Genomic DNA, 5,738 nt, shown 5'->3' on the forward strand with positions numbered 1-5,738 from the left:
CGGCAGTTTGACAGCTGGGGTGGCCGTGAGTGTGCCACTGCACTCCAGCCTAGGCAATGGAATGATTCCAACACAAAAAAAACAAAACAAATAAGCAAACAAAAAAGACTGAAATGGAAGAGAAGGGGTATTTTGAAGGAAGACATTACAAAAGAGTGATGATCACGAAGAATGTGAAATAATGTCCCAAATTCAAGACCAGAGGTCAGGGAGCCCTTTCATCAGTTGTGATGTATAAGTCAGGAAGGAGTGCCAGTTTGCAGGCTAAGGTGGAAAGTTTCTTTGGTTTCACCTAAAGTGTGATTAGCTCTCAAATGTCTGCAGGACAAGCCAGGAGGACAAGTGTAAAAACAGGGATAGAGACCCGGGATAGGTCAGGTTACATCAGGATGACCTCCAGATGCCAGAACTTACTCAGGCTGAAACCTTCCCAGACTACTTGAGCTGGAATGCACATCTGCATTCATTTATTCATCCATCCCCAAATATCTTTTAAACGTCTTTTTTTCAGTATCACCCAAGAGTACATCAGATTTGGGAAACAGACAGTGAGTAAAGAAAGAGGATAGAGAGGGGAGGAGATTCATACCAAAACAGAAGGGCTCCCACCCCAGAGATTTAGGACACCCTCAAAATTATATACCTGATTTCTTTTTTTTTGTTTTGTTTTGTTTTTTTATGAGTTGGAGTCTCACTCTGTCGCCCAGACTGGAGTGCAGTGGCCGCCCCCGGCCACCGTAGCCTCGACCTGCTGGGCTCCAGCGATCCTTTCGCCTCAGCCTTCCAAGTAGCTGGAACTACAGGCACGCGCTACCACATCCAGCTAATTTTTTGGTTTATTGTGGAGATGAGGTCTCACCAAGTTGCCCAGGTGGGTCTCGAACCTGCGGGCTCAGGCAATCCACTTACCTCAGCCTCCCAAGGCGCGAGATTACAGGATGAGCCACCGAGCCCGGCTTATATACCTGATTTCTAATAGCTCTTGCACAAATGATAAATATTCATATCTCATACAAAAAAAAAAATCTGTGTACCTTTGAAGACAGAAAATGCATTTGGCAAACAGGTGCCAAGCATCATTTATTTATTTATTTATTTTTGAGTTGGAGTCTCACTCTGTCACCCAGATTGGAGTGCAGTGGCCGCTCCCGGCCACCGCAGCCTCGACCTGCTGGGCTCCGGCGATCCTGCCGCCTCAGTCTTCCAAGTAGCCGGAATTACAGGCATGCGCTACCACACCCAGCTGATTTTTTGATTTATTATAGAGATGAGGTCTCGCCAAGTTGCCCAGGCGGGTGTCGAACTCACAGGCTCAGGCAATCCACTCACTTCAGCCTCCCAAAGGTGCAGGATGACAGGCTGAGCCACCAAGCCTGGCCCTGTCATGCTTTCTTAGCAAATTGCCTATCTTGCCCTCTAATCAAAGGCAGAGTCAGTTTCCCAGAGGAAGCTATTGATAATTGTTTCACAACGCCCTCCCCAGCTTGTTTCATATTAATTAGCTTTTCTATTCCAAATATTTGTCTCCCATCCATAAGAAAACCAAGCTAACCTAATCTGTTGTGATCAACCCTGACCTCTGTGACACAGACCCTTTCATCTTGGCAAGTCATGTGACTGACGCACCCGTCTGCCTGCCATCCATCACCATGATGTCAATACCTGTGTTTACCTGCCCTTTCATGATGACATAAAGCAGATCACCATCCAATCACCCTAACAGTCTGCCACTATCAAAAAAAAGATTTAAAAAGCATTCAACCTCAAACAGCAGTGGCTATGTTCTTTATTATTTATTTATCTATTTTATTTTATTTTTTTTGGAGTTGGAGTCTCACTCTGTCGCCCAGACTGGAGTGCAGTGGCCACTCCCGGTCACCGCAGCCTCAACCCGCTGGGTTCCCGCGATCCTTCCGCCTCAGCCTTCTGAGTAGCCAGAATTACAGGCATGCACTACCACGCCCGGCTGATTTTTTTATTTATTGTAGAGGTGAGGTCTCGCTGCACAGGCTCAGGTAATCCACTCACCTCAGCCTCCCAAAGGCGCGGGATTACAGGCTGAGCCACCGAGCCCAGCTAGCCATGTTCTTTATTAAACTCTGGCCCTTTGAGCTCTGACTCCCCTCTCCCAACTTGCAAAGGTAAACCTTCTCTCCCTCTCTAATCTACTTTCTGAATAAACTATACTTTCCAATCTAAGTTCTGTGCCATTCTTCGCATCATTCCCACAGCACCAGCTCACTGACCTAACAGTCCTTATAGCAATCTTTATAGCCATTTCTCCAAGCAAGATATTTCTTTTTTTTTTTTTGAGTTGGAGTCTCACTCTGTTGCCCAGGCTGGAGTGCTGTGGCACACTCAGGGCCACTGCAGCCTCGACCTGCTGGGTTCAGGCGATCCTTTTGCTTTAGCCTTCCAAGTAGCTGGAACTACAGCCATGTACTACCACATCTGGCTAATTTTTTGATTTATTGTAGAGATGAGGGCTCGTCAAGTTGCACAGGCTGATCTCAAACACCTGGGCTCAGGCAATCCTCTCACCTCGAACTCTCAGAGTGCTGCGGTTACAGGCTTGAGCCACCGGGTCCGGTCACACCTACTTACATTTTTGATGGCACTCCTTGGCTTATTCTAGTAACTACACATTGCTCACTCAGGCATTTGAGGCTTTTTTTATTTTTTATTTTTTTTGAGTAGGAGTCATGCTCACGGCCACTGCAGCTTCCATCTGCTGGGCTCAGGCGATGCTTCTGTCTCAGCCTTCTAAGTGACTGGAACCACAGGTGTGTGCCACCATTCCAACTAATTTTTTGATTTATTGTAGAGATGAGGTCTTGCTAAGTTGCCCAGGCTGGTCTCAAACCCCTGGACTCAGGAAATCTTCTCACCTCAGCCTCTCAAACCGCTGGGATTACAGGCGTGAGCCACCACACCCAGCTGAGGTCATTTTAAAGATAATTTTCAGAGTGACTTGAAGCATAGTTTTTGTTGTTTAATCTAAATAGTATTGGAGTTTCCACTTTCAACTTTGGGACTTTAAGGTCACACACAGAGATGAAAGTGTCAAGAGCAAATTTCAAGAATGCTTCTTTAAGTTTTAGTTGAAAAGAAGTTTTCAGGGTAGAATTTTTCTATTTAGGTATGAGGGGACATCCCCAAATTCCCCAGCAATGTGGTTGAGTGGGATTGGCTCCACTTTCAGCCAAGGGAACGCCTCCTATTCCCCGTCCACAGTGATTGGTTCAGTGATAGGTACAGGATCCAAGTTGGGCCAATCAGATTCAGTTCCTAGATTTTTATTTAAATTTTATTTCATTTTGTCTACATAGTATCCCACTGGACATGAATGAAATGTGGTGCCTTGGAATTGCCAACAGCCATTCAGAGACTTCTGTGGGAAAGTCTACTTGAAAATGGAACTGACTTGCAGAAGTGGAGTGGAATGAGTGTGAGAAATAAATCGTGTCCTGTTCCAGTGTGAGAGCACTAGGTTAAGTCTGGCCTAAAAGAGTCTTTGCTGGCCAGGCTCGGTGGCCTAGCCTGTAATCCTACGCCTTTGGGAGGCTGAGGTGAGTGGATTGCCTGAGCCCGCGGGTTCGAGACCCGCCTAGGCAACTTGGTGAGACCTCATCTCTACAATAAATCAAAAAATCAGCCGGGCGTGGTAGTGCATGCCTGTATTCCGGCTACTTGGAAGGCTGAGGCGGAAGGATCACCGGAGCCCAGCAAGTCGAGGCTGCAGTGGCCGGGAGTGGCCACTGCAGTCCAGTCTGGGCAGCAGAGTGAGACTCCAACTCAAAAAATAAATAAATAAAGTCAATGTGGCTGTTTCCTACATTGGTCATGCACCTACCAGTCCAATTGTGGTTCATTGAACAATGTGCTGTATCTCAAATACTACAACATTCCTATCAAGCCTATCCTCCCTCTCTGTTTTAAACATAACAGGATTTGTCCTATTTAATTAGAAATTTTTTTTTCTTTTTCTTTTTGGTCCCAGGTTTATTGAAAATATTACGGCATCACCGAAAGACTCAAACAGCTCCTCATGGCGTTTTGAAGTTCATCTCGGCTGAGTGATCTGCAGGTTGGACAGGCTGCCAAAGTCTAAACGCTTCAGCATTTCCTAGGTGTCAGGATCTACTTCAATGATCTCCTGATCCAGGGCTAAGACCTCCGGAACATAATTGTCCCTCCTTTCTCTCTCCTCCTCCTGCAACTTGATGGAGATGCTTCTCACCGGACCCCTTTGGATCCACTTCATCAGATGCGTGACACAGCCAGCTATCTTGTTGCAGTGCCTCTTGCTGGGAATAATGGTGATCTCCTTGCACACATGCTTGTTCATGTGGAAGTCGTTGCCCAGGTGCATGGAGTACTTTTCTTTTTCTTTTTCTTTTTTTTTTTTTTTGAGTTGGAGTCTCACTCTGTTGTCCAGACTGGAGTGCAGTAGCCGCTCCCGGCCACCGCAGCCTCGACCTGCTGGGCTCTGGCGATCCTTCCGCCCTTCCAAGTAGCTGGAACTACAGACACACGCTATCACACCCTGCTAATTTTTTATTTATTGTAGAGATGAGGTCTCGCCAAGTTGCCCAGGTGGGTCTTGAACCCGTGGGCTCAGGCAATCCACTCATCTCAGCCTCCCAAAAGCGTGGGATTGCAGGCTGAATCACTGAGCCCAGTTAGTACTTTTCAATGATGACCCAGGCCGCCTTCTTCGCTGTTTTGGTTCAAACGCGGCCCATGTTGGTGGGTCCTTGGTAAAAGAGAGAAAATATTTTTTCAAATGTCAAATGATGAAATAGGTGGGTGCAGTGACTCACCCTTGTAATCCCAACACTTTGGGAGGTGGAGGCAAGAGGATTGTCTGAGCCCAGGGGTTTGAGACCAGCCTGGGCAACTTGACGAGTCCTCATCTCTACAATAAAAATTTTAAAAATTAGCTCAGGCATGGTGGCATGCACACTTGTAGTCCCAGCTACTTGGAAGGTTGAGGTGGAAGGATCACCTGAGTCCAGCAACTGAGGCTACGGTAGCTGTGAGTGTGCCATTGCACTGGGGAACAAAGTGAGACTCCAACACAAAAATAGATAGATAGATAGATAGATAGATAGATAGATAGATAGATAGATAGACAGACAGATACTGACTTGTGGTTGGGTTCAGAGGCTCACACCTGTAATCTCAGCACTTTGGGTGGCCGAGACCAGAGGATTGCTTGAGCCCAGGAGTTCAAGAACAGCCTAGGCAACATAACGAGACCTCCTTGCCACAAAAAATTTAAAAATTAGTTGGGTTTGGTAGCACAGGTTGTAGTCCCAGCTATTTGGGAGGCTGAGGTAGAAGGATCGCCTGAGTTCAGGAAGTTGAAGCTACAGTGAGCTGTGATCATAACAGTACACTTCAGTCTGGGCGATAGAGATTCTGACTCAAAACAAAAACCGACCTGGCGTGGCGGTTCAGCCTGTAGTCCCAGCACTTTGGGAGGCCAAGGGAAGAGGATTGCCTGAGCCCAGGAGTTCCAGACCAGATCAGGCAACTTGGTGAGACCTTGTCTCTACAACAAATCACAAAAATTAGCCGGGCATGGTGGCGTGCTTCTGCAGTTCCAGTTACTTGGAAGGATCACCTGAGCCCAGCAGGTCGAGGCTGTGGTGGCTGTGAGCTTGCCACTGCACTCCAGCCTGGGCAACAAAGAGTGAGATTCTAACTCAAAAAAAAAAAAAAAAAAAAAAAAA

General features: G+C 46.8%; 1 pseudogene; it reads right to left on the bottom strand.

Moving 5' to 3' along the window:
• Positions 1-4,046: 4,046 nt before the first annotated feature.
• On the bottom strand, positions 4,047-4,745 carry LOC103264049 (annotated as a pseudogene).
• Between the last annotated feature and the right edge of the window lie 993 nt (positions 4,746-5,738).

This window comes from Carlito syrichta, unplaced genomic scaffold (assembly GCF_000164805.1).
Source record: "Carlito syrichta isolate Samal-C Ts95f unplaced genomic scaffold, Tarsius_syrichta-2.0.1 Scaffold305460, whole genome shotgun sequence".
Taxonomy (NCBI): Eukaryota; Metazoa; Chordata; class Mammalia; order Primates; family Tarsiidae; genus Carlito; species Carlito syrichta.